Source organism: Equus przewalskii, chromosome 5 (genome assembly GCF_037783145.1).
Source record: "Equus przewalskii isolate Varuska chromosome 5, EquPr2, whole genome shotgun sequence".
In the NCBI taxonomy this organism is placed as follows: domain Eukaryota; kingdom Metazoa; phylum Chordata; class Mammalia; order Perissodactyla; family Equidae; genus Equus; species Equus przewalskii.
Genome location: NC_091835.1, coordinates 77,625,138 through 77,652,382, shown reverse-complemented (window position 1 = coordinate 77,652,382; position 27,245 = coordinate 77,625,138). Strand labels below are relative to the sequence as shown.

General features: G+C 37.2%; 1 protein-coding gene across 15 annotated transcripts in view; it reads right to left on the bottom strand.

Moving 5' to 3' along the window:
* The window catches only part of SLC16A7 (solute carrier family 16 member 7), a 153,084-nt gene that overhangs the window by 117,551 nt on the left and 8,288 nt on the right, over positions 1 to 27,245 (bottom strand). For 4 of the 15 annotated variants that reach the window (XM_070619660.1, XM_070619653.1, XM_070619649.1 and 1 more), the window contains exon 1: positions 19,794 to 20,096. The exons of 4 other annotated variants lie outside the window; for them this stretch is intronic. The gene's annotated coding sequence lies outside the window, so the exon portion shown is untranslated. Of the gene's footprint in view, positions 1 to 2,039; positions 2,125 to 17,379; positions 17,557 to 19,793; positions 20,533 to 27,245 lie in introns of those variants that run through there. 7 more of the 15 variants (XM_070619661.1, XM_070619650.1, XM_008528082.2 and 4 more) reach the window with 5 other exon arrangements.

The window sequence follows — 27,245 nt, the reverse complement described above, 5'->3', positions numbered from 1 at the left end:
TGTAGGTCCTTCTGGTTATGGCATGGGGGATGCTGCCTCAGCATGACCTGATGAGCGGCGCCACGTCCGCGCCCAGGATCGGAACCGGCGAAACCATGGGCCACGGAAGGTGGAGCCCGCAAACTTAACTACTCCACCACGGGGCCGGCCCTTAAATAAACTCTTAAAATTCTTAATATGCCTCAGTTTATCTTTTAACATATCTATTGTCTCTCCAGCTGAACTTGCCCACCACCCCTATAATTCTGAAAGTAACAATATCCATTAATAAATTTCTACTTTGTACACCTATTTTTGTCACCCAATATAAGAGAAGCACATAGTCTGAATATTCCGTAGAATAACCTAATCAGAAAAGGCCTGGAAAACTTCTTTTCCATATATTAGAGAAAAGAGGATGATAATTTAAGCTCAAATTTAAAGGATGAAAAGTTTCTAAATTCAATTTTTTCCTCTTCGATTGTTTCTTGACATTAATGCTGAGAAAAATAAGTTCCTCTGACGAAAAATGAAGCATTCACGTTTAATTTCTTGGAAAAACTGTAATTCTACGTAGGTCTTAAGGTCAAACCTATACAGTATTGATCATTTTATGTCATGAGTTCATGAAGCTCAAGTTTTATTTATTTGAAGACTGTTTCATTAGTTTTAAACAGAAAAAAAATAAAAACCTAAAGAAAACAAAACACATCCACATACCCTACACAATTGTTTCAAAGTAAGTGCTATGTAATTGAAATTCATGAAGTAACTGTTCAAATATTTAAATATGGACTGAAAATATAAATACTTCTAAGTATGCGCCTAAGATGAATTTTCCCGAGTAAGACTGATTCTAGCATGTCATGATTAACATACGTAAAGAACCCAGAACAGGGATGTCTGAGTGTTTCAGAGTCTCTAAGTACAGTACATAAGCTTCCCGTCTCTTAAAGCAGATGTGGTGACAGACCCTGGGAAACCCACCAGCTTAAACAGAGGGGAAATCTGAAGGATTCTCTCAGGGAAATATTCTTTTCCGACGGACTGATGAACCAGGTCACAAACACTCCCTCTGCTACCTCTGGATTACACAAAAGTCTTGCCAAATTAGAATCCATCTGAAGTGTGGGTAGGTTTCAGGAAATGATAACACAATTCTGTACAAAACCTTGCTGACACTTGGCTTTTCAAACTATAAAATGAGTTTCACACTGCTGAAAAATTCATGAATTTATATCTAGATTATTAAGTGAAAAATGGTATGCAAGTAATTAATTAGTAAAGTAAAGGACATTTTAATATTCCCTAATGGTAAAAGTATTAGACTGTGCTTTCACTGACTGCGCTGCATGGTTTGTAATGTGTCCTACCATAAGCTCACTTTGTATATAAAACCGAGGAATTTGTTTCAGCCGGATTGCCAATGGAAAAACAATTGAGGAAATAAGTCACAAAGGCAATGTTAATAAGGGGCAGAAATTCAGGCTCTGATAGCACATTTTGTACCTGGATATAGCAGAGAACTTTCCAATTAGGGCCAACAAGTAGAAAGCTGATAACTCCAATCTGAGATTTATAGGGAGAGGTCGGCAGCTTGTAATGAGAATTTGGAGCACATACATCCAGCGGCAACACCTTTAGGATAAGTAGAGTTTCTAATGGCAAAAGCTAATGGCTCCATGACAATAATAAATAATAGTGAGAGAATATTCTGGCCTCAGGCCTCAGAAAAAGAACTCTGGTGGCATTACACAATTTTCACGAACACTAGCTGAAGGAGTAGTTCTGAAGGGGCAGGCTCATTCTCCTAAGTGCGTTAGCTGCACTCGAATATGGGAAATCACAATGGGAAAGAACAACCTTTCAGCTGAACTCTATCCTTTCCTCAATGGGACTTACATCTATGCATGTCCATGCAGAAGAAAAAGAAAGGAAGGAAAGAAGGAAGGAAGGAAGGAAGGAATCACTGCCCACATTCCCATCACTCACTTTATACCATTCAAGAAAAATTTAAAAATAAGTAACACCGAAAAGCATTGGAATCCACTTGTACCTACCAGTATAATCTCAGAGCACTTGCAGCGTGCACACTGCAGATGGGGCCACCTGGAGTGGTGCCCTGCACAATCTACAAAGCTATTTACAGGCAGCCCTGAAGTAATATTTAAGAACACTGCCTCTGAGCTGGCAGATCTGGAATCAAGTGATCCTAACCACATGACAGTGGGCAAGTTAATGAGCCTGGCTACATTTACTTTCCATAGCCACAAAACAGGGCTAATAATATTAACCACCACGAAGAGTTACTGAGCAATAAATGCAAACACATAGGACACTGCCTGGCAGAAGTTAGGGAGCTCTAAACTCAATTGTTTAATTTGTTTTTATTACCACGTGCCAACTTTTGTAGTAAGTGCCACAAAAAATAGGGAGCAATGTGCTGGTTGACACGTTATTGAATGTGAGACATCTGGAATTTGAGGGATTAAACTCTATCGCTAAACATTAAGTGGCCATATCACTCTTCTTTAACCCTCACCATGAAAATGGACAGCACACTATGATGTGGCTTTGCGATGTTGTACTAACTGATATGATTAGTTGTCCATGAGGGTCTGATGTCTCTGGAATCTTCTTGGCAGCCACACTGTACAACCTGCATCTCCCCAAGTGCTGCAGCTTCCTTCCCATCCCAAGAAAGCAGTATAGAGTAGGTAGGGAAGATACATATATAGATAACACAATGAAGTATTAACCGAGAAGACTATTTAATTTGGTTTAAAAAAAATAATAAAGTATAAGCACATTGTGGATTTTTTGAGCATTTGTATAGGACCAGGAGAATGTACTTCGAAATCTTGTCATATCCACCCCGAGACTGACAGCAGAATTGTTATTCTTCAACACAGCCAAGCCTAGAAGTCAGGTATATTATTAACGGCACAATCGATTCCTTCCCTTTACGTAACTTCATACAAACCATTGTCTCTTCCTAATGCCAAGGTCCATCAGCCCATCAATCACAGCATTTTTTTTCCACAGCTCTCTCTTCACACCCGTGCCCCCCGAGAGGGTCTAACCACTCACATACGGCCCAAAATACACCTGTGTTTAGTTGCTATCTTGAGTACAAAAACGTTCACGCTGTTGGCTGCTCCTCTTGGCATTTTACAAATGAAAGAGAAATAGACTGAGTTATCTCAGTTAGTCTGCAGTGGTTCTTAACCAGAGGGACTGAGTTCCCAACAGGATAGCGGGCATTGTTTAGTGACACATGTGGCTGTCACACTGGGAGGCTGCTACTGGCTTCTAGGGATAGAGGCAGTGCCTGCACTGTGGCGAGGCAAGGGGGGCGCCTAGGGCTCAAAATTTAACGAGGGATGCACTCATTTTAGGGTCATGCAAGTGCAAGATTAAAACTTACACAACCCTGAGGATGAGAGCCACCTTAAATACTGTGGCCTTGCTGCCTCAGCTGCCTGCTGGAGTCCCAGCCGTGGAGAGAGGCCAGGGATGCAGCTGAACATCCTCCAAGAAAGGAATTATCCAGTCCAAGATACCAATAGTGCTGAGGCTGAGAAACTCAGACTGGTTTAAAGAATCAAAAGAAAATCAGGATTGGAAACTTTGATCCCCTCCTTTTTCCATTTAAAATTACACATTTAAAATCACACTTTGTTAAATGTGCCTAAAAGTGAAATAACATCCAATTGTAGCACTGAGGTTTAATCTACTTTCTTCCCATTCACATGGCCTAAAATGAAATTAAATTAATACAAGCCTTCTTTCCTTCCTTCCTTTCTTTCTTCCTTCCTTCCTTCCTTTCTGCTCAGGCCCCAGATTTTGCTCAGCTGGTGTATCATTCATTCATTCACCCACTGACCTTTGAGGCCCAGATGCAAAGGTACCTTCTAATTGACATCATCCCATCAAAATGTGACCCCTCCATTCTCAGATTTGTTTCTCTCTCTGGTGGTCCTTATATTCTGTCTTGTGTTACACTACAGTCATTTATTTGCTTATTTAACTCTCCTCATTCCCCACTCCCCACACACAAACATGCACACATAGACACACACACGAATTTAACCTCCTGTGGCCATGGACCAGGTCTTCCTTATATTTACTTTCCCAACCACCTCTACCTAAAACAGTGCTTTAAACGTAAAGTACTCAATACATATTTTAAATGCATGCATGAGACAGGTATATATAATAATACATAACAGCACAAATGATAACATTTCTTGGTGGTCACTGGAATCTAAATATAACTGCATTATTAGGTCTTGTTGAATTCAGCACCAATTTTCCTTTCCTGGCAGATGTCTTCATCTATTTCAAGTTTGATATCCTAGAATTATTGAGGTTTGTCTTCAGCAGGTAACTGACATGACATTTTCCTACAAACAAACAGAAAGGAATCCGTTTTCTTCCTAAATGCCTATTCTAGCAGCACAAGAGCTCATGTCTTTGCCTGAGCTATAAGCTTTAGTTCAGGAAGAAAATAAATCCAATTCCCAATAGCAGTTGAAGAAATCGCCTTGTAGTACGCCAGATTCTTCAGGAAGCCAAACTGATGCAGCTTTAAAGCACATTTCCATCAATCTCTACATCACCCTTGACCTTAAAACTATTCTGAAACATTTCTAATTTTGAATTTTAACCAAAAATAAGCTAAGAACACCCAAGTATTTAATACGTAGCTATAAGTATTTCTTATTGAAAAAGAATACAATACACACACAGTCAAATTTCTTTGCTATTTGTCCTGAAACAAATGTAATATATTTTATATTTCTAATATGAGATGACAAAAAGGAAACTGAAGGCCTTCCCTCTATGAATACCAAAAAACCACTGATTTTAATCATTTAATCTTCCTATCAGAGAATTAGCTTAACCTTTAACTAGCATCTGGAAAGATTAAATCTAATCTTACAAGTTTATTATGAAACTTATGATGAAAAAAAACTATTGAAAATTAAATGCATATCTATCCATTTGACAAAACTTCCAAAACCTGAGGTCACAGAGCTACTACGTTAGGTTTTCTCATAGTGCTCTTCAACTCTGTGCTAAGTAAGAATCATTTTCATTGTTTAGCCTATAGCCATTAGTTGGAAGAAGGGAGCTGACTTGTTTCGAGCACCCAGTATGAGCCAAGTAAGTTCCACGTGTGTTTCGTTCAATACTTGTAATAACCCTGCAAAGAGAGGTTTTACTACCTATGTCTTGCAGATGAGGAAACAGCCTTAAAGAGGTTTAGCAAGTTGCTAATTTTCACCCACTGGTAAACAGCCAGTGCTTCTAAAGCATGAGCTTCCAACCATGTTGAACTACCACTATCTGCCACATGTTCTGGGTTACATTTTAACCTAGGAAAGAGAAAATCGGCTTATATTTTAAGAGTGTTCCACTAGTGAACCAACATATGCAACTTAATATTAAGCTGTCATAATGTTCAAGGTCAAGGGCAATGAGCTTCTGGAAGAGAAAATTCATCACAACAAGGAAAGTGACCACAAAAGGGGGCCCTCATTCTGCTGGATTTTCGGTGGTGTATACAAAGAGAAGGAAGGGAGAGTCGGGAGGTATCACAATTCCCACAGTGCTAATCCAGTTCTCACTCCTTTGTTCCTTGTTTCAACAAGTGATGATTTAGAGCTATTGTGTATAAGGCACTTCAGTGCCTATTGTACACATAAAAAGATGTAAAAGTGTTTTTCTTCAAAAAGTTTACACACGTGCATAAAAAATTTAAAAAGCAAGATAATATACAATGAGTTCCAAAACCATTATTCAATCAGTGAGCGCTATGAAAATTCAAAAGGGGAAATGGATTATACTAGCTGGAGTCATCAGGATAGACATTATTAAAAAGGGTAGAATTTGAGCTGTCCTTGAAGGGCAGGCTAAATATCCATAGGTACAGGCTATAAGAGAAAACATACTAAATTGAGAGATCAAAAGTTTGGATACAGAAAGGTGTATACTATATATACTATATTTGGGGAATGACAACAAAATTTGAAGCTTAAGAAACTCTACGTAGGCACACATTCTTAAATGCATTGTAGCACAAGGTTTTTATAGCAATGACTTATAAACACCATCAGCCACTTCCATTTAAAAGTTGCTCATAAAGGCAATTTGTTTTCTTTCATTTAATTACTTATAAGTAGATAATTTTCATAGTTTAATGTATAATACATACACTGGCATAAGATAATATTTTAAACAAATATGAGAAGAGCATATCATTTCAATAGTCAAGTACATAGCTTCTGGATAGAAAATTTGATTATTATCATTTGAGAAAACTGCGTCTCCACATACTGTTCTATCATTGACTGTGGCAGAAATGGAGGCAGACAGACACAGAAGATGAAAAATGTTATGGACCGAATGTTTGTGTTCCCCCAAAATTGATATGTTGAAGCCCTAATCCCCAATGTAATGGTATGAGGAGGTGGGGCCTTTGGGAGGCAAATAGGTTTAGATGGGGTCATGTGGGAATCCTCATGGCATCAGTGCCCTCAAAAGAAAGGCCAGAGAACTTGCTCTTTCTCTCATTGTCTCTCTCCCTCACTCTCTTGCCCTCTCTTTCCCATCATGTGAGGACACAGCAAGCAGGTGGCCATCTGCAAGCCAGGAAGAGGGCTCTCATGGGAACCAAATTTGTCAGCACTTTGATCTTGGACTTCTCAGCCTCCAGAACTGTCAGAAATAAATGTCTGCTGTTTAAGCCACCAGTTTATGGTATTTTGTTATAACAGCCCAAACTGACTAAGACAGATAATTTGGTAAATAGATAGACAAACTAACAAATAAATTGACCTCTAAATCATATAAATGGAGATGGAGAAGAGTTGTTTACAAATCAATGTAGTCTTAAGAAATTATTTCTATCTCTATTTTAAGGATAGGAAAATTTAATGAGTGCTGAGTGGGGCATTAATTAATTGATTCATTTATTTAGTCAGTAATTGAGGACCTACCATATGGTAGGCCCTAAGCTAGGTCTGGGTTAAAACACACACGTACATAAAGAATATGAAATGTTTTTTCCTCACTACATTGTACAGAAGATAGATATATAAGCATATAATTATAGTCAAACGTGCCAAAGGCTACAAAAGGGGTAAATTAAGTTCCTGTGAAAGCAATAAATGCTTCCTATGGGACCCTGGGGTATTTTCATAGAGGAAGTGACTAGTGAACTGAGTCATGAACGACAAGCATTTAGAGGAGAAGGTGAGCAAAATATTCAAAGACATAACTCTTGATGAGGTCTAGCACCTGATGGCCCTGAGTCATTGGGTGCATGATCAGAAGGGGCAGGAATCGATACTGAAAAGGTACGATAGTGCTTGAGAGTAAAAGGAAAGTTAAGGGTTACAACATCAAGGGGAGGGTTCAGTGTAGGTTTTTAAGCATGGGAGGGATCAGGTTAGATTTTCTTTCATACAATTGCTTTGAGGCAATGTGGAGAATTACAAAAAAGAGAAGAAAGTCACTGCAGAATAGTTCAGGCGGAAGATATTAGAGATCCTGACTACAGCAATGGTAACAGGAATGGGAGAAAGATGCTGCATTCAAGGATATACAGAGAGTGTTAAGGGTTTGGTGAAAACTTGGATGTGGGTGGTAAGAAATGTCAAGAACGACCCTCGTGTTTCCATTGTGGAAGATGGGGTGGATACAAATGGATTGGCAACACTGGCACACTAGGAATGGAAGACTGAATCATATGGGCAACACCATGCAGGACGGCAGCGAAAGGGGTCATTTAGGGCAAGAACTGCAGTCCTGGAAACCATAACTTAGAAGCACTGTGCTGCCACTCTGAAGACAGACACATCACTGAAGAAATGAGTAAGGAAAGAAAAAAGCAGAGGTTTCAGAAATAAATAGCGTTAGGTGATAGAAAAAGAGGAGGCTGTGAAGGAGACAAAGGTAGGGAAGGTGGTTTTCAAATGGATAAAAAAGAACCGGAACTGAGTAAAGATGATGGATTTATCCAGAGAAAGTCCTCATATTCAATATTACCTCCTCTGAAGATTTGTGCACAAAAATATGGCATTATGTAAAGGTAAAAAATCTTTCCTCAGGAGGCTAAGGTTTCTGTCTAGACAAATTAATGACAAACAGACATAAAAAGATAAAAATTAAAAGACTGGTACATACACATATATATATATCGATAACTGCATGACAACACCATTTACATAAGGAATGGGTATGTGCTTTACACAGCACAAGAAATCTGAGTAGTGGCCTATGAAATTGTATGTACTTTTGGAACAATTCATTTAAATTTTTCTAATTAAACGCAAAAGACATTAATGGATTTTTTTCATCGTTGAGGTTGTGACATAATGCCACAGGACATTATTTCTGGTTTAATTCACCAATTGTGCATAAACTCTCCAGGGTTCCAGGTCACTGTATGAAGCATAGCACGGTGTAAGGGACATGAGGCCTATGGGGAACTGCAAGATTGGCTTCATTTCTAATGAGGGAAAAGTTTTATTTACAAGACAACTCAGCCGTGAAACTGAAGTAATAACATGAATTAATTTATACACTCTACATTTAAAGGTCAAGCACTTTGAACAACTTCTCTCCATGTTCTTGAGAGTAGCGGGGAAAAAAAACTATATTAAACGATATTTATAAATATTATGAGAACAAACTCTCTTGTTGCTACATGTTGAACTCTCACATGATACATATTCAGGTGGAAAATTCACGTCTGTTTTCCTCAGTGGCAAAGGAATTAAAACTGTCCTGGTTACAATATATCCTTTTTGTTTTCACCAGACAAAACTTGCTTTCCCGGTCACTCAGTCTAACCAAGTTGTCATCGGCTGTGAGCCTGAGAGTCCAGAGGCAAAATAATCAAAGGAAAAATGAGCAGAAATTTGTATTTTAGAGTTCAGAGTTACTCTGAAGTACTCTGTACTGTGAGTTCAGGAAATGTTCTTTAATACTCGGAGAGCAGTATATTCATTTCTGTGACAGGATTGGTCGCTGGCGGGTAAGGGGAAGAACCTTGAACTTGGGTTCAAGGCCCCTATAATTATACTCCACTCTGTAGCTGCTATGCGACGTGAATGGGTCACTTAAAGTCCGTGAGCCTCGGTTGTATTCATCTGTAAAATGGAGACAATTATCGCATTGGTCCACCTCATTGAATTAATGAGATGGAGGGATGAAGGCACTGTGTTCACTGTAAAAGACTGTACAAATTGAAAGCATTGTTAGTTTTATTAATTCATTTTTAAGTTATAAAGGACCTGGACATAACTCAGAACATAACTGGAGATACTAATTTGCGGGGAATTAGGCTGAGTCCAAACCTTCACTTTTATGTCACATGTTCTTCCCTTAAAAAGACAAATAAAAATAACGAAAAAAATTTCAGGCAGTTAAAAGGAGGACAGAGAAAATTATTCCTTGAAACGTTTAAGGTTTTCCTACAATTATTTAGGCAAAAAATGAGACTTTCTTCTGTAAAATGCTTACGATTCTATTCGTATAACCTGTAATTTTACTTACTTTTACTCTCCTCACATAATACAGTGTTTCACACACAGTAGATTGTCAATAAGTACACGACAAATTGAAATAGGAAAAATTTCAGGTGTAAATGTTACTCATAATATAGCTCATTCAATGTAATTTTTTTTTACAAAATCCGTCTCTTTAAGTAATAATTCTATCATTCAAGTATATTATTATAAAAGGAAATTATACAAAAAAGTTATTTTCTCCAAACTGACATGTTATTTTGTTCCAATTTCACCAGTCTACATTATGCATATTTGTTCTCACCTCCCTTTCTTTCAATTTGCTTCTCAGTTGTGATGAAAGAACATAACACATGATTCTAACCCCCAGGCCACAGCCAATTAGACCAGAGGTTACATCAAGTGAGGGGAAAGAAATAATTATTATTTATCGAGTAGCCACTATATCCAAAGCATTACTCTTAGTGTTTCCTTTTACATGCAATAACTCATTTAATCCTCACCACAACTATGAGGTAGGTACTAAACTGAGTCACAGAATCATTAAGAAAGTTTCCCAACTTGCAATGCTAGCAGGATTTGGAGCTGAGATTCAAATCTAACCAGGCTGGTTGCAGAACCTGAGCTCTAACCATTATGATATACTGTCCTTAAATAATATATCACCTTACTACCACCACCTACAGGTGAGGCTCAGACAACTTCATTTTCTATCTCAGAAATTTGAACTAATACGTGGAGGGATGGAGTGAGGGTGAGTCAGCATTGCAACAGGATGGAAAATTGGTAGGCTATGGGGAAAATCAGGCTGGCCTTACCATTCCTGCAAGATCTGACTTATTTCCTGAAATTAAGTTCCAAGAAATTCCTCTGTATTTCCAATTATGGAGTTTAGGACTTGAGTTAACTTGTTCTGGTCTCTGTCCTTTGTAGTATAAATATCCCTCCATTGAAAGCAACTAAATTTGTACACAAAATAGGAAAAATAGATAAGAAGAAAGTAAGAAATATCCAGAGAATAAAACTAAGTGAAAGGGGAAACCAGAGAGTTAAGAGGAGTACTTTATTCAAGTTTCCTCTTGGGACATTTGATGAACTGGGTGGACCTGGACTAGGGGTTTCACAGCCAAAGGAAGCCTGCGACAGACCACACGGTCCAAGGCCAGCGAGAGATGGAAAGTCTAAAAGGTGCTATGTCCTCTGTGACCCATTAAAACTGTGCTGTCATTGCACCAGAAATAAGTTTGCAATAGTACACACATGAGCACACACACGCACACGCACACCCCATAGCTGGTGACTGCAAAGAAACAAACCAGTCTGCCTCTAAACTTGGCACTAGTGGAGGGAACAAAAAACATCACCTGAGGGATTGGTGACCAGCAGCCATCCCTCACGTGGCTTTGCAGCCCAGTTCATACTATCCAGGTGGCTCAAACATCTAAAAACAGTTTACAGGGTTGTGTAATGCCCTAGGTCCTGGCAAAAGGAAATGCAGATTCTCTCAACTAGGAACCCAGCCCAGCCCAGGCTTTGAATAATCCCCACAAGATAAAGACGCAGGTCATGCTCATTTATAAGGCATCATCGAGCAGAACTGGGAGAAATACGGAGTAGAATCAGGTCCATAAAGACATTAGATAGCAAATTTATCAAGCAGAAAATATAAATTAAATATGCTTTAAACAGGAAAGGATTATAATATGATTAAAGAGTAAGAGATCATGAAGAAACGCACGAGAACTAAACATTAAAAAAACCTTTTGCCTACATATAACCTATTGTTAAAACCACACAAAACCAAAAGAAAGAAAATGAGTAATAAACACAAAATTTCCAATAGCAATTAGCTCTGGGAAGGGGTTGGAGGCAGGGGGAAGAAGAGCAATGAATGAGACCAGCAAGATGCACAAGGGTAAATTTAGATTTTTTGTTAACATTCTAATTCTTGAATTGGTTGGTGGGTCCATTGGTTTACCTTATATTAACAAATAATTAAAGATAGCTATGAATGATGAGAGCATTTCATGAACTAAAGATTATGATTCGTTTTTAATTCAATTCTGAATAACTCAGGGCCGAAAAACAAATAATAAATAAATAAATATTTAAAAGCAAATTACTATGATTCCCCACATTAATAGAATACAGGAAAAATCATAAAATCATCTCAAAATGGTACCAACCTACAAATGGAAGAAAAATTTCTACATTTGATGAATGAAATTTATAAAACCAACAAAAAACAAAAACAAAAATCTGTAACATCACTTTTAAATGTTATCACTTTAAGAGATTAGGAACAAGACAAGAATATTTGCTAACAGCAGATCTAGACAACATTTTACTAAAAGTCCGAGGCAAAATAGTAAAACACAAAAAAAGAAACTGAGTATAAGAGGTTAGAAACAAAATTCCTTTTATACGTAGGTTACAGATACAGCTATCTGCGAGGGATGCAAAATCTACCAATAAAACACTAGAATTCATTAGATAGTTTAGTAATTTTGATAGACAAAATATCATCATACAAGAATAAATTGCAGTCATATAAATACACAACATAAAATATGTAATTTTTAAAAATATATATCTTTTATAGTTCTTCCTTTAAAATATAATATAGTAAATCCTTTATAGATAATAACAACTTTTAAAAATGAAAGAAGACCTGAGTGAATAAACAGAGAGAGAAACCATGCTCATGAATTGAAAACTTCAATATCATAAAATGTCAAATTGATGTACTGATTCAAATGAAATGAAAAAAACCCCATTTTTTTTTACTTGAAAACCTGAGTATAAAGTGTATTGAAAGGTCAAAGGCCAAGAAGGTCAAAGTCATTTCTGAAACAGAACAAAAGGAGGACGTGCATTACTACATAGTAAGGCCTACGAAGCTGGGGTGACCAACAGCGCGAGAAGCTACTGCCGGGGTAGACGAATTCACCAAGGAACAGAACAGAAAGCCAAGAAATAAGCACATGCACAGAGAGAATTTATTTTTTATTTCAAAACTGTCATTGTCAATCAGCAGGGATAAAGTGTTGCTCTAGGCCAACTGGTCATCCGTATGGGAAAATATGGCACTAGGTTTTCCCCTCACACCATGCAGAAAAATGAACACCAAATGAACGACCATTCATGATAAAACAAAGCTGTAGCTGATCTATCCAATACAAGAGTCACTACCCAGAAGAGGATAATTAAATTTAAACATAAATTAATTAAAACTAAATTAAAAAATTTAGCTCCTCAGTCACACTATTCACATTTCAGGTGTTCAGTAGTGACATGTGGCTAGTGGCTACTGTACTGGACAGTGCTAGATATAAAATATTTCCCTCAGTGTAGAAAAGCCTATTGGACTGTGCCAAGAGACATTTAGGATAGTATCTTTATGACCTTGGGGTTGGGAAGGATGTATTAAGCAAGAAATAACAAATAAAAGAGATTGAAATAATTGATAAATTCAACTATGAGAATTCAGAACTATTTATAAAAAGACACTATACAGAAAATGAAAAAGAAAGCCTTAATCTGAAGGAAGGTATTTGTAATACGTACATACATTATCTACAGGATATATAAAGAACCCATATAAGCAATAAAAAGATAAGCAATCCTATACAAAAGTGGGCAAAAGACTCGTCAGGTACTTCATTCTATTTGATAACAGAAAAAGACAATTACAGTCTGACTTATTTTATCTACTGTATAATAGATTGAAATGTTTGACAAATTTCCATATTCTATTTTAACTCACCAAGATTAACAGGGGAACAACAACCTATTTTTCAGCCTGGAAGGAAGATTATACTGGCTTAGACAGCAGCCCAGCAACATATAAGTAGGTTGATAATAATGTTTGAACATGTAATTAAATAGATACTTCTAATGTTAGCTTATCCTTCATTAAAAGACAGTTTTCTAGCTCACTTAACAATTTATCTTCACCTTATTTTGAGGACACAATAGAGTACTTTGGAGGCACACAGTCCATGTTCATAACCTTTTCAATCTGACTGTAGAATTTGCTAGTGACCAAGGCATTAATTTCATATTCACTTCAATCAGAATAATGAGAGAACACAAAGGTGTGTGTGATTGGAGAGTGGAATGGAAAAAGCAGATAAAGTTATAAACATCTGAAGAAGTACTGAAAATAACACTGAAATGCATAGTTTCCTCAAACAAAGACAAATTTCTATCCCTGAATTAACATGAATAGATATTACTTTGTGCCCCATCAGCTCCCTTATCCAAAAAGAATGTGGGCAGGACAAAAAACAAATCATCCTTTCCTAGCTTGTATATAGAGAAAAAAAAGGTTTCATATTTTAAAACAAATTTTAAAAACTAATTTTTATGTACCTTAAAATGTGAAACAAAACTACACGTACACCACATATCCACATGGTTGAATTTGCACTAAATCTTAGTTTTAATCAAATTCTAAGAGAAGCATTAAAGGAATTTCAGCCTTTTATTCTGACATATTTTTAAAAACTAACTATATTAAACAGCTTCAAAATAATTCACCAAACAGCGACACATGGTAGTTTGATCACACTCAGACAGGGCAATGTGAGTATGAGCCAATGATTCTAGGAGACTTAATTTGTCAGAAAGAAATAAACAATGGGGAACACTGTGTGGATCCCAAGAGTTTATGACTTGATTTCACCTTTCAAGGTCCTTATAATATAAGAATGAGAGGAAAACAATTAGTAGCTTGGCAATTCTGGTACAAGGTGAACAGTGTCAGATGAGCTGCACAGACAATGAGACATTCAAGTCAGACTGAAAATTAGAGGACATATGACAATTGCTAGTAACAATGAGGAAGAACCCATACCATGAATCAGGATCATGGCCCAGCGGATGGAGAGTGCACAATGCACGACAGCCCAAAGTGCAGGCAAGCCAGAAGGCATCAGACATGATCCACTCTAGGGTAGCAAGACTTCAGCTCCTGGGCTGAGGTTCAAGGACTCCTTGAAGGAGTGCCAAGGAAGGGGACTGTAAAGAAGATGGCAGTGCCCCAGTACTCAGAGAGGACTGGGAAACCAGAGATTTCTATAATCAATAATCAGAGTGTGGAGTCAGTCACACCCTAATAACAGAAGAATATGTGTTTGGGAAATTCAGGCGCATGAATGCAGACACGCGACTCACATTCTAAGAAAAAAACGGGGTCAAGACTTTAGAGAACAATGGTGGAGATCTATGGTGCACCAAGTCTTAAATCAGACTTGTTTTGGGGAAACACTGCCAAAAACTAAATCCTCCAGTTGTCAGTAAGTAAGGGGCACTCCATTCTGGCCCAGTCTCACCACTTCCTAGGATCCTAGGCAGAGACCGTTTCATTATATATTCTGCCTCTAATCAGATTGGCCTGCCAAACCAGATTATGTCTGGGCTGGGCTTGTAAATACAATCAGTGGGCCAATTTTGCATAGCTAAAGCAAGCAGATGAAAGCCATAAGCTCAGACAATGGTGTGAAGGGTCATTTTTTAAAAACTAATATAAGGGTAATAAAAACTATTTCTCCCAGTTTGAAGAGGGTGAACTTTCATGCATAATTTTCTGTTTCTGATTAATAATCCCATGTGCTTTCCCTTTTTAGGTGTATTCTTATTGTACATCTGATTTCTCTTCCTCACAAATGCTTGCCTCCTACTTCCTTCTCTGCCACACAGACTCTTACTCATTTTCTCTTGCCAATTTCCTATTTTCTGTCCCTTGCAAAGGAAACACGCATCCTAATTCTATCTTGTTGTCACAGGGGTAAAAGTGCAGACGTTGTTCTTTTTGCAAACCCAAGAACAGGAAGTGACTAAACAGACTTAGTCATCAACTTCCCAGGCTAATGAAAATGTCAAGAGAAATGTTGTAACTTCTTGAGCACCCCATGGAAAAAACTGTGTTCTAAACCCAAAGGTAAGGCCACTTGGTTGATGCTTGCCTCCTTAATACTAATTCTAAGGCAGACCATATTGTGCTGTCTTCATATGCAATCTCTCATAAACATACCTCATTATGAGTTCAATAATTACTTGGACTTTTTTCAGAGGAAAGTGTTTTTATATGAAGCAGTAGATAATTTCCAGGTTGACTTGTTTTGTTTTGTATCAAGAATTCCAACAATGAATCTATAAAATGCAGAGTTCTTTATGTAGGCAAAACTTAGAAGAATATAAATAAGCAAACCTTTTTCCTAGGCAGGGATCTACGGTTGCAAGAAATCAAAATCCACTCAATGTAACTTTAGGAAAAGGGGAGGGGAAAAATCAGTATCAACACAGACTTCGAAGGCAGACCTAAAGTGTTGTCAGGCAGTTGCCCTCTGTCTATATAAGGCCCTGATGGTTCAGGTGCTAAGAGTGTGACCTAAGTGTTGAAATGTGGAATCTGGGGTTAAAGTGTCTAGTCTCAAACATTATCTCTATTATTTACTAATTCTGTGAACTTTGGACTCACTTAATGACAGTGCCGTGGTTCTTTTTCTGTAAAAAAAGTAATAATGGGACCTATTGTTAAGTGTATGGATTAAACAAGATAACACATAGAAAGTGTTTAGGATAGCACCTGAGACTACAGGCACTTAATAAATGTAAGTCATTATGACAACATTATTATAATTGCTTGTTTTGAGCATATGCTCCACTCTCCTCTCTGGCAGCTTCTTCCATTTGTACATACACCAACATAGCCACCAGCTCAGAGTTAACGATACAACTTCAGTGCCCACCGCTTCTGATTTACTCATCCCGTGTCACGTGATGTACAAGGGCTACCTTCACTAGAGCTGTAGATGGGGACAGGTTCCTGTAGTCTGTCAGCAGGGAGTCAAAGACCTGCCTTTCTGGTATGAATGTGGCCAATTCACAGATTAATTAAAATATAAAGAACACAATTCACAGGGACTTCCCCTCTAGGGCTAATATTAAAATACAATTACTAACAAGTGAAGCTGGTTAAGAAAAACAGGAGCTGCTTGTGAGATGGTGAGTTCACTGTCTGCCTGCAAATCTTTTAATTGAAGCTGGATAATCACTCTTCATGGATTCAGTAGGATTAATACACTGGGTGAAATACTGGGCTCAACAACCTCTAAATTTCTCGGAGTGCGTGCTTCAATTTATACAGATTGTGTAAACTCCGAGATATTCAATTGAAATGAAGTCTTCAGTGCAAACCTAGAACTTAAATTTCCCTTTGTTTGAATCCTACAAATGTGAAAACGAAAAGTGTACACCTTGTAAATCAGATTTGGTAAAGGCTAAACGTCTATTTCAACAGAAAGTATTTGGTAAAATCTTCACATTAAAGTGAGAAATCACTCAAAAATTTTAAAAGCTCATTTTAGATACATCTAACATGTAGAGTTTTTAGGGGAGTTGAAAAATAAAATGGATCCATGAAAATTTTCTTTATAATCAGCTATGGTAAGTGGGAATATATAGGAATAGAAAAATCACAAAATTACATCAGCATAAAATTCTACATAGCCAACTTCCAGGTAAAACATCATTTCTATCAAAGGCATCATTTATTATACCAAAATTTCACTGTAGATAGATGATTCCCGTAAAATCAAGAAAAAAGTGAGTTGTGGGCAGGGAGAAGGGGATGGTGGTGTCAGTAATCAAGTTATAACCATTTCTGTTTGGAAGTTCTTGACTTTAAAATCTACGTTCACATTACCACCAGAACCACTATGAATAAGGGACAATCATGCACCATTAAGAGTTCCATTATTGAACAGGTAAGACTGCTAATTACTATGTATTTTGAATGTGGAAGGAAATATTCTATTTGAAAAGAATCAGCTTTCATAATCTTTATTTTCATTACCTTGGAGGGTACAGGAAGTGTGGAAGGAAAAGTCCAACATGCTGTTTTAGCAGATTAGCAAACAGTCAAATTTAGGAATCTTGTTCTTGTGCTTCTTGAATGCAGGTGACTTTTACTCATCTTTTAGCCCCATTACTGAGTACAACAGTATTTCTAACTTCACTCGTCTCAATCATGCTAAAAAGAATGGAATGAGATTATACGGAAACACAATTAGCAAAAAAATACTAAGCATGCATATTTTTAAGTCTACAATAATATAGCCATTTCTGCTGCTTAGCAGTGTAGTTTAACAAATGTTTCAGTATATGGTGAGAAAAATGATTTAGGAATGCTGAGTTGTGTGTTTAAGGAAATCTGTGAAGTCTGTTTAGCAGATAAGCATATAAATGGTATTGATAACTAAGCAATTCAGTGATATGGCTACAAGCTACAATAATATGGCTATAAAAGGTGAGATAGTTTGGGTTACAGATGCCAGCGAATAGCTACAATATTTTTTCCTTAATATTTCTGCAATACACACTAAATGTCTTTGCCTCCTATGAGGAAAAAAAAAACCCATAGGATTACACAAAATTTGGCCAGTTAGTTAACAATGGTAAAATAAAGCTACATTTCAGTAATTAAGAACTTTTACCAGTAAAAGAGTTCAAAATTTTAGAACGTCTATATGTATGATGTGGCAATCCATAGAAACAAGGGGAACCAGATGTCAGCAAAATAAATGCTTGTTCTAATAATTTGAACCCCAAGATTTGGAAAGACAGAGTGATTCTATGACTAATAAACAAAATAACCGTAGTGACCTCCCATAGGATGTGTCCATTTAGTCCCTAATAATGATGTTAGATTTAAATTATTTTAAGTCTATTAGGCCAGACCCCAGGTCTCAACAATTAATTCCTGACCTCAATAATGCCATTTACCATTTTGCTTTTACTATTGTTGATTATATCAATATTAAAATTTTAGTAACTCATGATCTCGATGTTTGTCATTTTATTATGAAACAGAGACAGTGGGAACCTAGTTTGATATGCATTGTGAAACACCTGACAACCTGTCACATGTTTAGCACTGTGAAAATGAAATCCAAGTTTAGTTACTCTTCAGGCACATGAAGGGCTTTTTAAATAATACTTTCAAAATTCTATTTTGTCTTCAACACAAAGGTCTTTCCTCAAGGCAATGTTTCCTAAATGGTGTTCTATAAAATTCCAATGCCATTAAATTCTCTTCATAAATGACATGTGTAATCAAATAAGTTTGGAACTTTCTGAACTTAGGCATTGCCTAAAGAGACTGTAGACCGGAGGCTAGCGCCTGTCCAAAGCTACGTAACATTTTATGAGTGTATTAATAATGATGGATGAGAAGGGTGCATATATTTAATAAGAAGAAACCATTTTGCCTTTATAAATCTTAGGAATGTGCACTAATTTAGGCAATATATTCATATGACTAAAGACCTGCAGAACAGAGCAATAATACATGCAGATTAAATTTTTTGATTCCACATTTTATGAAGAAAAGGGCCTAACAATAATACTAAAAAAAACACAAGTGATTTGTCCTCACACTACACATTAACTCAAAATATTATGCATTATTAAAAAATTAAGATTATTTAATAAAGTTACCCATTCACCTCTCCAAAGAATGCATTTACGCCACAATACATAACAATTAAAATCTACAAACCCCTCACTTACCTTAAGTAAATTCTCAGACAGAATATGACTTTTAACTGGGTAATCGTGGTAGAAAATATGCTATTAAGTGTAATAGTAGAAATCAGTTCTGGTCACCTTTAAAATAATGAATGTTAGGGGAACTGTGGAAATAAATTACATTATCTCCTCATATAATGGGCTTATTCTGGGAATGCTGAAATCCCTTTCATTTCCATGGACTAACCTTTCACCAGAAGAAAAGTGACACAGTTCCCCTTTCTCATTCTGTTGAACACTACTTCTTACCCTTACTAACAGTTGACTTGAGACAACTTGAATAACTAAGGAAAAGAATCAAGCAGAGTCTTAAGAAAATGACAGGGTTATTTTTACACAGTACAAGGCAAATAAGGTAACTTAAAAATCGACTCAGGATATTTCTTTTTTGTATTTATGAAAAATATCTAACGATATTTTTTTCATTAAAAAACTAAGATATCTATCGAAATTTAAAATAAATTCAGGAAAAACTAAGAGCTTACTTAAAGAGGATAAATGCAAATTTAGACACTTTTGGTGGTCTACCCAGAATATTGAATTGCATGACAAATGATTTTTGCTGCTGTTGTCTAATTTTTTTAGTTTTTGTTCAAAGTAAATGCTGAAATGCTTTGGTCAGAAGCAAAAGAGAATTCCCATAAAAAGATGTTATTTAGGTAGTATCAGGGTGCTTCCTACCTTCAGTAAATACTTTCATAAGTGCCTCCAATTCTTCTGTTATATGAGAAGTACAATGCTGTACAATGAAATCTCCACGTTGTATTTAGACCTAAAGGTTACAGGCCGGGGGTGGTAAAGCAACCAGCCAGTTCCTTAGGCATCACGCTGTTGCTTGTCCTTTTTGCTTTCCTTTGTCAGTCTGGCTTCTGGCAACTGTTAGGTTCCCGTGACCATTATTTGTAGTGTCCCCTTCCAGGAAAACTGAAGGGCATTTCAAGGAACAGTCACTACTAGGTCCTGGGCAGAGCCAATGCCAAGATCCAACAGAGGCAAGTCATGGACCAGAAACCAGGCCAGAGTCCAAGCTGAGGCGACAAGCAGGCTTCAACAGGTGCATCTTTTTAGACTCTTTAGCACTTGAGAGTTCACAGGACAAATCCACATCATGTGAGCAAGGTGAAGCCCAGCGGGCACGGGGGTCAGCTACAGTGTCTTTATGTCAGTGAAGACACTGTTTCAGCAACGAGCCAAAGGCAGATTTCTGCAACAATGGCAACACCATCTATGATACTCCAAGAGCAGGAATAGTCACCAAAGATAAGAATGCCTGATAACTTTGCCTGTACCATTACTGGCGCAATTGTGTGACTCCACAGTATGTCGGTTTCACAGAGGCAGCAAACTCAGCATCTGAATGTTTGCCAGTGTTGGCACACACTTCTCTCCATCTACCTGCTTTCACCCCATCAGGAAACCCCTCACATAAGAGATGGTAAAGAGAAAATAAAAAAGGTAAAAGTCAATGTCAAATGAAGGAGAAAGTTTTTATTTGTGATCACTGGCATATTTGAAACAAAAATTATACTAAAAAATGGAGAGATTATGGAGTTGGTTTTTTTTTTTCAATTTTCAGATTTCTAGGAATTTCAGAGCCTTCCCAGGAATGTAGAAAGGAGATGGCTGCTTAGGCAAAGAATATAAAATTTTTTAAAACTGACGCCTTTTAATAACATGGAGAACACATCAGAACCACTTCCTTTGAAACTATGAATGATTTGATTACAAAAGATGGTCCTTTTCAGGAGCCAATTTACTACCGTCCATGTAAAAACTTTTCTCACCCTAACAGACCTAATGATATCCGGGGATATCATATTTTAATTCAGGATTAATTAATAATCCTTAAAAGGATTATTGGTCATAATCCTAGCATGTTTTCAACTTTCAATCTCTATAGAAGAATCTCTCTGCATACAGGAATACCTCATTTGAAAAACTTCTCTTTGTTTGAAGTATGGGCCTTACACTCTTACTTTTAGTAAACTACAACTTAAATCCTATAGATTGTCTAAAAAATAGATGGTTTATGCTCCTAGTCTTCCATAAAAGTGTTCATTTAACAATGGAGCATTTCCTGCTTTCCCCATCAACTCTCTCTCATAAAACCCTATTCAGTCGGTAGCGATAATACCTGGTCATTTTCCCACATCTCCTGGATTGGATCCCTTTTTGGAGTCAAGGAAGGGATATTTTAATTGCAATGCACAAATTATATTCTCTTGTCAACTATAAAGAAAAGTCCCACTCACATTGTGAGAGTGTTAGACACAACAAAGCCTTGATAAACAAGACACACCGTTCCACTCAACGGCCTCACATTTGAAACGTGTAGTATCTCAACCATGTGTTTTGCAGTTCTGTTTTACTATGAAAGAAACCCATTTTTAAACATTAATGCTGAAATTTCAGCTGAATGTACCCGTTCCTATTACAAGGCTATGGTTAAGAGCTAAATTGCTTATAACGGAGGGACCTCCCAAATCCCTCTGAAATGGGCTTCAGATTTTATTCACTCTTATGTTGAATTTCAAATCATAATGAAGTTCTGGTATTTTAACGAACCAATTATTACTAAGATTTTTTAAATGTGAATAGTTTTTCTTATTAAGGTATAATTGCAGCCGAATGTACCTGTTTAATAAAACACAATCAAGTACTCAAAAAAGAGTTAAACACCACCCATCTCTTATTTGCTTCGGCATATAACAAGCGCACATGTTAAAAAACAGCAGGAAGTACAACCATGTGAAGGGTCTGTGGGTGTTCACTGTATTATTGTGGCAACTTTTCTATGTTTGAAAATTTTCAAAATAAAACAACATACAGGGCCAGCCCCGGTGGCCTAGTGCTTAAGTGCAGCACACTGTGCTTTGGTGGCCCTGGTTCAGCTCCCAGGCGCTCCTACACTGCTCTGTTAGCAGCCATGCTGTCCTGGTGGCCCACATACTAAAAAATAGAGGAAGATTGCCATGGATGTTAATGTTAGACCAGGACAAATCTTCCTCAGCCAAAAAAAAAAACAAAAAGCAAAAAAAAACCAGTAAAACAATACTCAAAACCCAATTATTTAAACATAGCCCGAATTCAACAGCGTCATCCACGTCTACTTGATTTCTTGGTACTAACATCAGTCCCAACATACACAGTTCATAGAGTAGACATTTTGGAAAGGATTATGAATGTGTGCTCTGGTCTGAATGTTTGTGGCCCCCCAGTTCACACGCTGAAATTCTAATGCACAATGTGATGGTGTTAGGAGGTGGGGCCTTTGTGAGGTACTTGGGTCAGGATGGGGGACCCCTCATGAACAGGATTACTGCTCTTCTAAAGGAGATCCCCCAGGGCTCCCTTCCTCCCTGTGAGGATACAACTAGAAGTCTGCAACCCAGAAGAAGCCCCTCACCCAAGATGCCGGCACCCTGATCTCGGACTTCCAGCTCCCAGCACCGTGAGAAGTAAATTTCTGTTGTCTACAAGCTATCCTGTCTGTGGTACTTTGTTACAGCAGCCTGAGCAGACTGAGTCAATGTGGAAGAGGGACAAAATAAAATTTTGCCAATGTTTTTCTCATCCTTTTAAATTTGTCTTTTGTTTTTTGAGAAAGACTTCCAGGTGCAGTTTGAAATTTAAAAATATGATTTTTTTAAAATTAGCACATTTTAAAAGGACAGAATCCTAAGTAGTTCTTTGTTGTCTTCCCCATAATCTCCCTTTTCTATAAAACACGTGTGAAAAGGGAGGATACTCCCCTACCTGGGAAGACCACATGGAATAGAGGGAAAACGTGGATTTTGGAAATAGAGCTTTGTTACCTAACCCGCCTGAGACGTCAGATGGTTCCTTTGCATCCTGAATCAGTGATAACGATGCCCAGTTATAGGGCTGCTGAGGTCCTATGTGTGTGAGGTGATACACAGAGAGCCCCAGGGCCACATCTCTCAGCACCAAGGATGTTATCTGCCTTCTCTTTCCCCTTTTCCAATTCCAAAACTCTGAGTGTGTAACTCCTTTTGAAAAGCCTTAGAGAGAGAATACTAAAAAATTACATTTTCAAGTTTAGAGATTTTAGACCACAACTCAATATCTGAATGTATAGCTAAGGAGGCATTAGTATTATTGCTTCAAGACAGAAAAGAATAAAATAAGAGGCCTAAGAAAAAGGGAAATAATTTTAAAGAGCGTATAGACTATAAAAGTTGGATGAGACATTCATTCTTAAATGAAAGTCGTAAACCAAATATGTATAATAATTTTGATCATAAATACTGAAGTATCTCAATGAACAGTAGTAATTAGGCTTTTAAGCATTTAAAATAATGTATTTTTTTTAAAATTGGTGATACATCTATAGACGTGTCTCTTCCCTTTTTTGGAACATTTGAAAACAAACATAGATAATGGGCCCAGGTATCTTACTGAGATAGAGGAACAAATCTATGTTATTGATAAAAATAAAATTCAAAAACCATACAGATTTGCAAGTCTCCTCACTGAAGTATTTTTTTCTTAAATGAACAGTGTATATTACTTAGAAAATTAATGATAAAAACAGGAAATGGTTTTTAGATGAGCTTTAGATCTGATGTCTGTAACCCCTCCTGTGTGTAACTAATGTTCTCAGGGCACAAGTGGCCAGGTGACTCTCCACAGAGATGCTAATGTGGCCCACTGGACGGACTTACATTTTGTTATACTCCTTGCGGCTTCTTCTGAATCATTCACCTTTTCCTATCTACTTATTATTTTGTGATATCCATTAGTGATATGCAAATATTTCTGCAGTATCTGCCGCTTTTGAAATTCAGAAAAAGAAACTGGTATTAAGTTGCACTGATTCTTTCTCTTTCCTCTTAAAGAGGCCATTTCTTTAGGAAAGTGCATTCAAGCACTTTATTGCATACTGAGGACACCATGAATACAAGGTAGGGATGCTAAAGAAAAACAAGGGAAAAAAAGGACATTACAAACAGTTGAACATTAAAAGGCAAAAAAAAGAGAGAAAAAGAGTTGTGGACAGAAAGAAAGGGTAAAGAAAGTTCTGGTCCAATAAAATAGCAGTATTTTCAATAAAAATTTGCAGGAACATTTGTAACAAGAACAGACTCAATTTTTATAAAAATATGGCACAATGCTTGTAACAGAAAAGAATTAAGTTACATAATAGAACAAATCGGCAAATTCACTTGGTTTACATTTCTGAAAGTCCATTCCTAACTACAGTCTGGCTCCAAAAGTTTCTCTTTTTATAAAAGTCAATTTCTTGCTCATATTGGGTAAAGCGGATCTATTTACTAGTATTGTGCTCTTAAGGCAATTATTTGTTCCATCTGTTCCTTAGCGTTCTCTTCTATAAAATGGGAATAATAACATCTACTTCATGGGGCGCATGTAAGTTTCTAATGAGATAAGTTATGAAAAGTTCTGGCACGATCCTGGCACTTAGCTGTATGCTCAATATCTAGTATTTTTTATTATAACTAGTGATTAGCAAAAATTATTAATGTATGTCCAGTATGCACGTACTTTATGAAGGTAGAGATAACATGGGAGAAAAAAAACATTTTCTGTCCTCAACAAAAATAACCAATTTTATCAAATGAATAAATGTTCTAGATGGACACATGGACTACATTTTAATATCACAGATTATTGAATAAAACAAAAATCTTATTTTTAAATAGTTCACCAATTGATCCAAATGTCTTACCGAGTTTAAGAATCACTGTTCTAGATGAATACTTACAAAAAGTACCCTCACAGGCAGGGGCTGGCCTTGGGGCACAGCGGTCAAGTTCCCGTGCTCTGCTTCTGCGGCCCGGGGTTCCCCAGGTCAGATCCCCGGTGCAGACGTATGCACCACTTATCAAGCCATGCTGTGGCAGGCGTCCCACATATAAAATGGAGAAAGATGGGCACAGATGTTAGCTCAGGGCTAATCTTCCTCAAAAAGAAAAAGTACCTTCCTAGACAAATGGTTATAATATTATATGAATTACATACAGTAATATGACCCTTATACTTCTGCAGACTTCTGTTTTTATCCATGTTTGCTGTTGCTTTTGAGTTTTACGGCACTTACAATGACCATCTCCTCTTTTCACTTAAAGACTACCCATCTCTCAGCTGCAAAGCCTTTCCACTTCTTTCATAAAAGCCTTCTTGGTTCCTCTATCACACAGTAAAGTCTCCTTCTTCTGAAATTCTAGAGCAGAAGCCAACACATATTTTTCTCTAAAGTGCCAGATACTAAATATTCTAGGCTTTGTAGACTAAGTCACAAGTATCCAATTCTGCCCTTCAGCAGGAAAGCGGCCACAGAAAATATAGAAACAAATAAGTGTGGCTGTATTCCAGTACTTTACTTATGCAAACAGGCATAGGGCTGGATGCGGCCCAAGGGCTACAGTTTGTCAACCGCTGTCCTAGATGATCACTGCTCTCTATCATTTATTTTGACACTTAACCCTATTCTGGATTGTTCCTTTAATTAGACATACACAAAGAGTATCTCTGAAATTACAGTGTCCTCCAGGGGTCAGGAAAGATGTCTTACATTCTTTTCATGTTTCTATGCAGAGTATTCCCAAAGCAATGCTTCATTATTTACTGATTCAAATTGATTTCAGATATGGGAACAAGATCTGGTTTCCATTAGCATCTTACCTGCATTGAAATGTCTACTGAGGCATTGATTCCTGGCATTCTCTAATGGGCAGCCTCATCTTGATGAGCCTTTATTATTTTTATCTCTAAATGAATATAATCTATCTTACATGATAATAAGGATTAGAAATGCTGCATAGAAAAGATCAGACACATAAGAGGCACTTAAATGGTATCAACAATTATGTTGGCACACGTTTTGTGTCTTAAGACGAATAAACTTCTCTACATCATGATAATAGAATGATTATTGTCTTTCTCTTTGTGGTAGTTTTTAAATGTGCTCATGGGTACTACCCTATGTAAGTGGAAAGTAAGGCATTCCCACCTTAAAACTCCCTTGGAAGGTAGTCCCAATGGATGTTATTAACTTTGTGGCTAAGTGAAAAATTCAGCACTTAAATATTTTTGTAGCATCAATATCAGTGCGTGAGTGTCTTCCTACATGTGCCAAAAATCGGACTTCCATCCATATTGAAAAGACCCACATTACTGTAAAGTCAATGAGTTGTTGTTGTTTTATGAATCTCCTACTTGGCTCAAGTTGTGAACTGTAATAATATAAATCATAAGTACTTGTGCACAGAAGAGAATTCCTCAAGAATAAAGAGTCTCTGCCTCAAAAAGGTGCCAAAAATGGAGGTAGAGATAAAAGCAAAATGACTATGATTACTGTTTCTTGGTTATGTGCATTATTTATTTACTACCCAACAAAAACCCCGTGATATAGGTTTTATTGTTCTCATTTTTAAAAATGAGGAAACTGGGGCTTCTGAAGGTTTACATATCTTGATTTTGGTTAAACAGCTTAGAAGTGGCTAAGTCAAAATTCCATCAAGGTCTATCGGTCTCTCTCTCTGCAAGGCCTCTGATCTAACATGTGACACTGAGACAGATAAAAAAAGGAGAAGAGATGGGGCTGGCCCCGTGGCCGAGTGGTTAAGTTTGCGTGCTCCGCTGCAGGTGACCCAGTGTTTCGTTGGTTCGAATCCTGGGCGCGGACATGGCACTGCTCATCAAAACCACGCTGAGGCAGCGTCCCACATACCACAACTAGAAGGACCCACAGCAAAGAATATACAACTATGTACTGGGGGCTTTGGGGAGAAAAAAAAAAATAAATAAAATAAAATCTAAAAAAAAAAAAAAAAAAAAAAAAAAGGAGAAGAGAGAAAAGAGAGAACTACAGAACGAGATGCACCACAGAGAGAAGATGGCACCGGAGGTCTACAAAAAGTTGATTGAAGGACGTAAATTGCTTAACCATGTTTTGAGAATATGTTCCATTATTCTGTGTGACTCAAGACTAAAAGGAACTTATCCGTTTTACTCCCAGCCATCTCTCTAACATCTAAAATGATGTCTGGAGCACAATGATGTCTGAATAAATGGTTGTTAAAGAATTGTATTCTCTGCCTTGAAGTTTGTCTGAGGCTTTATTCAAAATCCCGCTTCACAGCAAATTTG